This window comes from Elephas maximus, chromosome 2 (genome assembly GCF_024166365.1).
Source record: "Elephas maximus indicus isolate mEleMax1 chromosome 2, mEleMax1 primary haplotype, whole genome shotgun sequence".
Classification (NCBI taxonomy): domain Eukaryota; kingdom Metazoa; phylum Chordata; class Mammalia; order Proboscidea; family Elephantidae; genus Elephas; species Elephas maximus.
In genome coordinates, this window is record NC_064820.1 from 103290788 (window position 1) to 103302848 (window position 12061).

General features: G+C 39.1%; 1 protein-coding gene across 1 annotated transcript in view; it reads right to left on the reverse strand.

The window, feature by feature from the left end:
- The window catches only part of ELL2 (elongation factor for RNA polymerase II 2), a 77650-nt gene that overhangs the window by 31856 nt on the left and 33733 nt on the right, over positions 1 to 12061 (reverse strand). The window lies entirely within an intron of this gene.

Here is a 12061-nt window from a genome sequence, read left to right on the forward strand (position 1 = left end):
TAAAGTCTGCTTTTCCTACTAGATGGGAAGAAAAGGGGACAGGGTTGCTCTAGACAACTGAGGCTCTGCAGTGGGTTCATTTTCTGGGCAACTGGTAGGGGCTCAACAAATGTCTGGGAACAAATAAAACAGAAACTTCTCACTGTCTTTCAACTACTCCACCCTTCCCAGCTCCTGAGACCTTTCTTCCCTTGGGTCATTAGGGGTGACCATGGTTTTAAGTGGTAGTATAAAAAAGGCTTAATGGCAAGGACACAATACAGAGTCTTATTAATTTAGTAGACAGTCAGGGAGGGAGAGAAGTGTTTTACAACTCTTATTCTTCTCCCCAAAATCTATCCTTTCCATTAGCAGAAGATTAAGGCTCAGGTGTAGGAGTGTTAAAAAGCAAAGATGTCACTTTGATGACTAAGGTACGCCTGGCCCAAGACATGGTATTTTCCATTGTCTCATATTCATGTGAAAGCTGTACAATAAAAAAGGAAGACCAAAGAAGAATCGATACATTTGAATTCTGGTGTTGGTGAAGAGACTGAATATACCATGGACTGTCAGAAGAATGAAAAATATGTCCTGGAGAAAGTACAGCCAGAAAGTTCCTTTAGAAGCAAGGATGGCAAGACTTTTTCTTGCTTACTTTGAACACATCATTAGAAGAGACCAATTGCTGGAGAACATCATGCTTGGTAAAGTGGAGGGTCAGCGGAAAAGAGGGAGGGAGATCCTCAATGAGATGGACTGACACAGTGGCTACAACAACGGACTCAAACATAGCAACAAATGTGAGGATGGCACAGGATCCGGCAACATTTTGTGTTGTTACACATAAGATCGCTATAAGTCGTGGCCAACTGAAGGCACCTAACAACAACTTATATGTCTTCAAGAATGTGCTAGTGAGCAAAATGGTGTATGACCCCTGCTCTGGTCTGCAGGACACCATGCAACCTCTGACTTGCTTAGTGTGAAAGACTTCCAACCCTTGACTTACAGAAAAGAAACTGTAACCATCAACTTCAAACCCTGCCCCCCAAAAGTAAAGGAAGGTAAGAAAGGAGATGATCTGTAGTGTCTGGCACACACTAGACATGCAATGTTTGCTGACAGAGCGAATGAACAAAAAGAAATCAAAGAAAAACATCTTTTCAAAGAGGAGATTCAGAAGAATCATGTAGAGCCTGAAAGATGCTGAATATGAAATAATAATTCATAGAACTTCCACCATCCATGAATTTAAACTATCTTAGACTTCCTATTTTAAGTTAGTACCAATTCCTAGAATAACAAGTTTCTACAGTTACTGTCTGCTCTATAAATAATACCCTTTTGGGCTCTTTTATTTCCCCAAGTTATCAAATGGTAGAGCTTTGTGAACAAGTCTAATTTACTGTCTGTAAGTACTCATCATGTTATCTTATTGGGTGTGCAAACTCAATGCCTAGCTGGCACACACATATTTGTGGAATAGAATTGAGTTTTTTCCCTTCGTAATCACATAGAAGTGGGGGAGAGCAGCAGCCAAAGGAAGGCTTGTGTCAGGAACAAGAAGATATAAAGTCCACGTGCTTGCTAGTGTAACAGCTCTCACTTATGTCTGTTTTTGTCTTTCTGAAGGCAAGCAGGGTTCTGCAGACAGAGAAAGGATATGCACTGTGGCCGAAAGTCTCCTTAGTGCTTAGGAGAGGAGGTGGACGGGTATGAAAGGTATGGACATCTGAATGAAATCTCCTCCCCTCCCAACTCCTAATCCAGATCTGTAGAACCTGGTTGGGGAGATTTTTACAATGGCTGAGATCTCATCTCCAGTTCAGCTTTTGGCCTCAGGTTAGGCCTGAAGGTCTTCCTTCCTATGCAGTTCAAGTTTGGGAAAACAGCAGCACTCTATTTTTCAAGAGTAACTAGAATCTGTACACAAAAATATTCTGCAAATGTACAGTATTCTTGCACTGAAAACTTCATTGCTAGAATCCTTAAACTCCAAATTCTACATACTAAAACACTAATCAACAGTTTTTTTTTTTAATCACGGAATTAAAGGAAAATTCTTAACATAGCTTTATATTACTTAAATGTAGCTTTTTCCTTTCTCACCTTCCAAACTGTGATCCTTCTTATGTAACATTCACACTTTTTAAGATGAAAATTATATCGCATGTTTTGAAGGTCCCTGGGTGGTGTAAGGAAGACCTGGTGGTATAGTAGTTAAGAACTATGGCTGCTAACCAAAAGGTCGGCAGTTTGAGTCCACCAGGTGCTCCTTGGAAACCTTATGGGACAGTTCCAGTCTGTTTGACAGGGTCACTATAAGTCGGAGTTGACTCAACAGCAATGGGTTTTTTTACCGTGGACTTCAATGAGAAAAAAGGAGGTCTTGAAGAGATACTAATTTACCATAAACAAACTCTCAAACTGAGAAAAGATCAATTGATAAGGAAAGCGAATCTTTGTAGAGTGATAACCAGTTGTCACCAAATTGATTTTGATACATGGCAACCCCATGTGTGTCAGAGTAGAACTGTTCTCCATAGGATTTCCGATGGCTGATTTTTTGGAAGTAGATCACCAAGGGTTTCTTCCAAGGTGCCTCTGGGCGAACTTAAATCCCTAAGAGTTTGTTAATCACTTGTCTCTGGGTGGTGCAAGTGCTTAAGCACTCCACTACTAACAAAAAGGTTGGCATTTCGAACGCACTCAGAGGCACCTTGAAATAAAGGCCTGGTGATCTGCTTCCAAAAGGTCACAGCGTTGAAAACCCTACGGAGAAGTTCTATTCTGCACATGTGCAGTTGCCATGAGTTGGAATCCACTTGATGGTAACTTTTTGTTTGTTTCATTTTGTTTTCCCAAATTCTAAAAACCTTTTTGGCAATAACAAACAGGAAAAAAAAAAAAGCAACAAGTATGGTTTTCAACTTTATTTTCTAAAATACAGAGTACCTCTTATCTGGAGAGTGCTTTTAATTCTACATGTTATCAGGAGCGACCAGTCCCTGGAGGATGACATCATGCTTGGTAAAGTAGAGGTCAGCGAAAAAAAGGAAGACCCTCAACGAGATGGACTGGGCAGTATTTCGTTCTGTTGTATATGGGGTCGCTATGAGTTGGAACGGACCTGACAGCACCTAACAACAAAAACTCCTCTGTATTCTTACATATACCACACAGTGATAAGATTCCCTGGCTGCTAACTATCAGTGACAAACAACTTTGTCCTCAATTCTGTGGAAGAAAAGTAGTATGATGGGTAGTGATAGCAGGACTGTGTCAACAATCTCTCCTACCCACTTGTAAACTCTGTGGGTGGGTGTATGGGAGTAGCATGCAGATGTGGGCAGGCCCCAGGGCAAACAATTCCCTTTGGGACGTAAGGAGAATCTTGATACATATCCTGGTATTTTTTTTCCAGCTGTGAAGCTAGAGTAGGGAATGGGAGCTAGGAGGGAACCTGGAGTCCACTACACCAATCTGATTTTCTACATCTTTCCTCAGTGGTTTTCAGAGCACTGACAACGCAGACTACAGCCTGACCTAATCTCAGGCTTTTCCTGTGAAAGATCTGAGAGCAAGATGTCGCCAGGCAATTTTAGTATCTTGAAAATTTCAAAAGCTTAAATTATACAATCTATTTAGTATAGCTAATTTCCTAATGCTGGTACAAATTAGAAAGTTTATTTGTATCAATATCCAAATATATTCTTACGAATAAAATGGATATGCAAAGTAGCACTTGTGTTTATAGCTGGTAAGTCTGTACAAGAGTTTGGCCCCATGGGCAACAAAACAGGAGACCTAGTGGAAATAGTAAGCTGTGTATGACAATTAGAGCAGGTGGGTGGGGAAGAAGAACTCAGGACTAAACTATGGGGACCTCAGAGTAGACCAAAACCCATGGGACTGTTGAAGGCCATAGCTAAGGAGGGCTTGAAAGCCATCTAGAGTCATTTCAGAGAGTTAGAGTTTCAGAGGAATTAGTGGACACTCATCCCTCCTCTCCCTGATATATGTAGGAGCTCTCAGTCCTTTCCTCCAGAATAGTTATGCAGCATTTTCTTACAAACTTGCCTTTGAATTTATGGAATTGGGAAAAGGGGAGGCAAAAATGTACTAAACGTTATTAACAGGACTAGGGCCAGCTTCTGAAGAGCGACCTAACCACCATGGGAAGTTAATTTGGAGGTCTAGTTTCAAAGGAATCTTGGAAGAACATCTCATTGTGAGATAGGAACTTTTCAATTTTATAGTATTTTAAGCTTTTTCTACAGGTCATTGGGGAATATCCTTATATTTAGGGACCCATACTCTTGCTTGAAATTTTCAGCTAAAGGCTAAAATGAAAATATTTAACAAGTAAAAAATGATTCCAAACAGTTTCTCATCAAGATGAAGGATATAAAAATATAACCGCCAAGTCCTGGGCAACTGGAAAAGAAGATTTTAATTTTCATTCCAAGAATGAGAGGCTGAAAATCAAAGGCTTAGGACCACAATCCACAACCCTCCTCCCAAACTCCAGTCTGTCTTCAGCAAAAAGCTATGAAGAAACAGTTTCAGGAAACTTTCAGACGTTTATAATTAACATAAACACTGTATACCAAGATCTGTAAGTCAAAGCTTCTAATTATTCTGAGCTTCAAGCTCAGGCATGTGGCAACGGCACACTGTCTGAAAGGTCATTTCGACATCAAGTCCTGGACCTCCTATTTACATAAGGATCTAGGGCAGAGGCACTGCTGCAACTGCCACACGTGTGTGCTAACATCTGCTTAAAATCCATTGGGGCCTTTCTGCAGGCTTCCTGCTCTTAGGGCAAATACTTTCTACTCAATATTGGACTAGTGTAATTAAAAATAGGACCAGCAAGTTTTTATAATTTATTTAAAATAAATGCCTTGTTCTTTTGTGGATGTTAAAAGTGATTTAAACTTAGAGAAGTCTTTCTTTCATAGTAACTCTACGTGCCAGGATGATTGTAAACACCCGATGAGCTGCTCGTGAGCCAGTGGTACCATGGGGTGATATAACTCCTGATCCTTAAAGCAGGCCCATACGGCTGGAACATCATCTAGCTTAATTTCTGCGCTGTATAGATTAGGAACAGAGAGAGGCTCAGTAACTTGCTTAAGGTTACAGCCCTATTTACAATTCCAATCCCTGCACTGCTGACCCCCTTACCCTGTTCCATGTTTATCTACAACACTTACTACCTTGTGATGCTTACATATTATCTTATTATTGCTCTCATCCCACTAAAATATAAGCTCTGCAAGGACAGAGGCTTTGTCTGTTTTGCTGTCTGAATACATTACAAGTATCTTGAGTAGTGTGTGGCACAAAGTTGTCACTTAATAAATGTTTATTAAATGAATGAAAATGTTGATTAATGCCTGAGCCAGCACTAGAAATGAAGTGTCTTCTTTCTTTAAACCACCATTTCTAAAGCATGTTGAAAAGTTTTCTTACGTGAAGAAGTTTTATTCTCAAATAAACTTGGAAAGTACCAGAATAAATTTGGCAAATAACTTTCCTTGGTGTCAGTTCTTTCATACTGAATAGTAGTTTCCTGATTTTTATGACCTTAGAACCTATCTCTTCCATCCCTCCAGTATCTCACAGGGCCAGCCTACCTCTTAATATTATGTGACTATCTACCGTATTATTTGACAATATGCAGATTGTTTATCTTTGCTTAAAACCAAACCCGTTGCCGTCCTGTTGATTCTGACTCATAGAGAGCCTATAGGACAGAGTAGAACTGCCCCATAGGATTTCCAAGGAGCACCTGGTGGATCTGCACTGCTGACTTTTTGGTTAGCAGCCAGAGCTTTTAACCACTATGCCACCAGCTTAGACATAGGTAAAAATTACTACAAATATTTAAACGTTAGAACCCTTGTTCTTGAATCTTTTCCAGACTCTTGGAAATAATAATCTTTTCTAGATTATTTCCTAATAATCCAGAAAATTTAGTTTAGATAGAGAAATATATTTGCATATACTACTCAGACTCTAGAGTACAGAGGCAAAATAGTCTAGAATAGAACAGAAAATGGAAACCTCAACCTGAAACCTACAAGTCTTATTTTTCAGACTAGAGCTACAGTTATGACTTTAGGCCTAACGTTATGGGTTTAGGGGAATAAAAAAGCCACACATCAGCCCAGATGTATGAACAAGTGTTGAGGGGTGGAGAGTGGAGAAGGGAGGGTATCTTTTACTGGCAATAGAAAAAGGTAAGTGTTGGAGAAATCAATAAGGCCTAAATATTGCTACTGACAAAGAAGGGCAGGTAGGAGGGAGGATCCAACCCATATTAGAAATATCTGAAATTTCCACATGATAGGTACTTTACTGAGAATAGTGCAAAATGCCAAAATTACACAGCAAAAAGAGAAATATTGGCAGTTATCCCCAAAAAAATTTAAGCCATGTAGCAATTAACATGAATAATTCAGGACAAATAAGTCCATTTGTTTCTTTGCATTCTTTGCATGGAAAAACTCAAAGCACAATAGATTTCCCTATCATTTTTCATGTGGCTCCTCTAGATCCGGTATTAGAATTTCTTAAATAGTTCTAGATTAAAGGGTAGAGTGGCTCAATACTGAATTTTCCTAGTTCTGTTATTCTGTGAGATACAGTCTTATTGGAAAACCATTCTTGAGAAATGCATTATCATCCATAAATGTATTTTCTTAAATTTATGATCATTTGGGGAAAAAAATCATTGATGGTGACCTTTCAAAACTAATTTTAAATGAAATTATAAGTAAACAATAACACCTATGGAAGAAAATGACTAAAAAAAAAATCAAATATACTCAAGTTGCTCTATAACTGAAAAAACTGCCTTCAGTCATTTTTAGCTCTATTAATATAATTTCTCTTAATATGGAACTAGCCGTCTAAATGCTGGTGTGTTCGCAGGATGACACTGGTTGATTCATCCACTCATTAAATTCATTTATTCCATAAACATTCCCAAATATTAACTGTGCACCTACTGTGCCAGGCACTGCTGCAGGTTTCTGTGACACATTAGTGAATAAGCCAACAAAGATCCCTGCTACAGTGCACATGTGTATAAAAATACAGAAACAAGATGATGGTTGGACCAAGAGGTGAGGAGAAGCGGGTGGATTCAGAATGTATTCTGCAGGTAGAGGCAACAGGATTCCCAGACACACTGAATTTGAGGAATGAAAGAGAAGAATCAAGGATGACTCAGGGGTGTTTTGGCTTAGAAGAATAGAGTTGTATAAGTGTATGTGTATATACATATACATATATACACATGTGTATGTATGTATGTATGTATTTATATTTATTATCTTGGCTATGATGAGTACCCTAATGATTACATCCATTAACTAGCTAAGTTTACTTCTTATTGTTAAACGCAATTGACCAACGGTTTCACCAGCTATAACGGGGCTTTGAAGTGAGTTTTGTTATGACTCATTTTGTAGCTTTTCATGGCTAAAAATTATTTTGAAGAAAGCAGGTGGCTGGGTGCACTTGGTTAGTAGCTGGTTATTTCCAGGAAAAAGGGGGATGACGGTTATTGGCAGGGGAAAGATGCAAATAGCAGATACTAAAGATACTGTATGTCAGGGAAAAGACACACTGACTATGGAGTATGAGAGAATAGAAAACTTAATATTTAAAAATGAATGCAAAATAGAGCCAAAGGCCAAAGTAGTTTTGGGAAGAAAAGAAGAGAGAGAATCCAAACAGCTTGTTCAAAACATAGTCATGGCTAGGCTAAGGCACAAGTTCTTCTTTGATGGCAAAAACTAAAACTTCCCATTGAATTCAGTAACCCTTATCATATAGCTGGCACTGTTTATACTTCACAGAATTAATGTTTATATAGAAATGAACTAAATTATCATTTTATCCCTAAATCGGCCAACCTTCCCACATTGTTTATGTCCCAGCTAATAAACGATCATCTTCTAGTTACTGAAGTTACTGACATCCTGGGGAATGAACCTTGACTCCTCTCTCTCACACTACCCCACACACCTCAACATCCAAATAATCATAAATCCTACTGCTTTTACCTTTTAAATTATTTCTCAAATACATGCCCTCGTCTCCATCCTCTGCTTTAGCTCAGTATCATCTCTTGCTTGAACAACAGTCTTTTAATTTGCTTTCAGCATCCACTTTTATCCCTTCTCAATCCCATTCTCTTATCATCCAGCTGCCAAAATTATACACATAAAATGCCAATCTGTCCATGTCAGGACTAAGCATTACATACTTTTCATGGCTCCCTACCACTTCTCTACGGCACAGTCCAAGTTCTTACGAGGACATCATCAGGCTCTTTCACAATAGACCAGAATTCTTGTTACTAAGCCAGCTTAACTGGGCCTCACTCTCTACCTTGTATTTTATGCTCCAGCAGCAACACTGTCCTGTTGGGCAACAGAACACACCATGCTGTGTCCCCACTTATTGTCTTCCTTGTGGGTAAGTCTCAGTTCAGGAGCCCTTCCCTCAGGGAGCCTTTCCTTCCCTAGTGAGGTAGATTAAAAGCTTCTTTCTTCTCTGGGTCCCGCAGCCTCATGGGCTCACCTCTATTGCTGCCTTCACCTCACCATATGCTAAGTATTTGTTTACTTGTCTTTCTCCCCCACCAGACTGTGAGTTCTGTGGGGGCAGGACTATAGTCTTACTCACGTACATGTGTACATAGAACACAGTAGAGCAGATACCTAATAAATATTTGTTGAATTCGTCTGAAAAAGTTTGGAACTAGATTTGATTCACTCAGAAGAAGGCTTATGCCAGGGATACTAAAATCTTAGAAATGCATCTGAAATACATCATTTAAGAGTCCGTGGAAAACCAGGGCTCCCCAGAGCAGGCAAAAATAAATGACAAAATGAAAAGGAAAAAGAAAAAAACCAAAACCCACACAGCTGCCTGCTATGTGGTAGAAACGTCAGGATGAGAAAGTTTCTGACCTCTCTTTGTGCTATGTTTAGCCCCTAAACCTAGGCCAAGTGGCTTCTTGGGTTTGTGGGACTTAGATTTATATTATACCTTTTTCGTTTTTGAAGTATCTTCATCATTATTAAGAATACTCACAGCATAACCTGGCCTAACCAAATGCCATCTGAAAATATGACCCAACCTACTTAAAACCATTTTGTGTTTTAAAGGATTTAAGGAGACCACACTAAATAATCTAAATTTAGTAATTCCCCTGGCTAATTAGGAAGCAGAATTTTATTTTATTTTTTAAATGACTTCTTTCTTGGAATCAAAGCCCCAAATGTGAATTCTACAAGGGGGCAGGGGGGTGGTGAACCTCCTAAATATGAGGGTCAGCTTCCAATTCACTGCCAATCATCTCTCCTTCTTGCTCTCCTGGAGTCTTGAGGAAAGCTCTTTTTTGTATTATGCGAGAAGCTGCTGGCTAAAGGTTGAGTGAGACTAGAACTTGTGCACTGCAGCCAGCAACAGTTGTGTAAATCAAGGGGAGAGACTTGGTGCTTGACAGATGTGAATCCTCAAGATTAACAACGCTTGCTAAAAGTGGCCAAGATTTTGCAAAACATATCACAAAGATTAGAGCAGGTATCTGTAATTTTTCAGCCGTATACCTGTTTTTGCCCCAACTCAATCAATGTTACCATGAAAACTTCTAAGTACAGTAACATAAACAATATGTAGGTCTGAAGAATATTTCAATGTATTTGGAAGTATATTAAACTTTAAATTCTGTTCTCAACATCAGCAGTTTTCAAACTTTTCCTTTTTTTTAAAAGCTATAGAACCTCTTCTTAGAGCTTCTTTTTTTTTTTTTTTTTAGCAGATGGAGCTGGAGATGCTCTGAGGAAAGGGATGATGAGGCCTGAGACTGCTGAGGCAGCCAGTGTGGTAACATCACAGAATCCCTGGGCTCTGGGGACCCGAGACACAAAACTATGGCTGTGTACTAAGAAAGGAGAAGCAGCAAAAAGGTATATACCTAAAGGGGGGATATTATTTTATTAATTAAAATTTGGTCATATATTAAATGACTGCTACAAAACAGTGCATACAAAATATGCACTCATAGCTGTGATATTTTGATGGGAATTACTGCCAAGTATTTGAAGGATACCAAAGCTGGGTAAATGGTACCCTGCTGTCTTGTTCTCCTTCCATTTTTAAAATGCTTTCATTAGTATTGGATCCCTTTGTATTTCCAGTTTTAAGTTGGGTCTCCCTTAATGGTTTGAGAAGAAAAAGGCGAGAACCTTCTTTTTACAACCGGATGCAAAGGGAACAGCCCAAAAGACCTAGATCCAGTATACTAGATTAGATCATGGGCTCTGGAACATACCACCCAGTTTCCTTCCAACCCTGGCTCCAGAATCTAACAACTGTTTTACCTTAGGCAAATAACCTAACCTCATTAACTCTCAGTTTCATCATCAATAAGAGGTAGATAATGATATTACCTGACTCATATGGTTGTTGTGAAGTTTAAAGAGATAACCCACCTAACATGCTTGGTACAATGCCTTACACATAAAAACCAAAAACCCACTGCTGTTGAGTTGGTTCTGACTCATAGCGACCCTACAGGACAGAGTAGAACCGCCCCATAGAGTTTCCAAGGAGCGCCTGGTGGATCTGAACTGCCAACCTCTTGGTTAGCAGCCGTAGCACTTAACCACTATGCCACCAGGGTTTCCGCCTGACACATGGTATATACCAAAAAATCTTTGCTATGATGATGTAAGGATACGATTGTGGACCTCCACTCAGATTTCAGTCTGTTTGATTCAAGCACACACATGCCTTCCTTGGCAGAAGGAATTATCAATCACATGTTTGATTTTTAAAGTAATTTCTAAATGGTGCAGGACTGGTAATAAACCTCCTGTGGAGCCCTGATGGCACAGTGGTTAACATCTTGACTGCTAACCAAAAGGTGATCAGTTTGAATCTACCAGCCGCTTCTTGGAAACCCTGTGGGGCAATGGGTTTGGTTTTTGTTTTGGGGGCTACTGAGGACTGTAGCCTCAGTAATTCTGAATCTTCTGTATTTTCAAAGGTAAGGGGCTAGAAACCTTCAGGTCAAAGTTTAAATGTTAGCTTATATGGAAGCCAAAGAAGCAATCTGAGAAAATAAACAGACTAGCAATATTTCTAATTGTCCCAAACTCAAAATACAGAGATAAGGTACAAGAGAGTATCAGCCACAGCAAGTATACATGGAAGGCTGAAAATTATAGAAACCTGCCGCTCCTCTAGAAGGGTAGCAAACACTGCTTCCCCAGTGCCCTATCCATTAAAAAAAAAAAAAAAAAAAGGCTGCCTTGAGAGCCCCAGAGATCCCCAGATACTAGCTACAACACAACAAAGAAACAAAGAAAATAGAATTAAGGGTTCTCATGGGAACCACAACTTTGTGCCTTTAAAGCATTCAATCGTCACAAATGCAAACAATGTTTTTAAAATTGTGTTTTCTTCCTTGTGTCAAAGCTATAGGTAGCCCTGAAAATACCTAAAACCTATCAGATTTTAATTTTTATAGATCTTTTTCCAAACATCTACCCTGAAAATACATTCCTAAGGTAAGGTAGGGCCCACTCCACATTATTTATTTCTATTCAGTTTTCACAAGTCAAATATACTTGTTAATTTCCTCCAAGTCTACATTAAAAAGTAGAACTATTTCTGATTTTACATGTATAATGCTATTGATACGAACAGTATGCCAAGTGCTAAAGTCTAAACTGCCGTTCTGATTTTTAAGAGTCTTGGCAGTCTGATGTAAATAAGAGGATCTGTCAAGTCTCTCAGGTAAACTGATTTATGATTGTAAGAAATACAAAACTAAAAAGATGTTTAAGGATGATATGCTTCAGGTATTGGCAAAGCCATCAAACCTATGCCTTCAGAAAGAGAAAGAGAACGGGCAAATATTTGTGTATGAATAACCCAGCGCCGTCAAGTCGATTCCGACTAATAGCGACCCTATAGGACAGAGTAGATCTACCCCATAGAGTTTCTTAAGGCAATTAGTATATTTGGATAATTCACTTCACAAAAC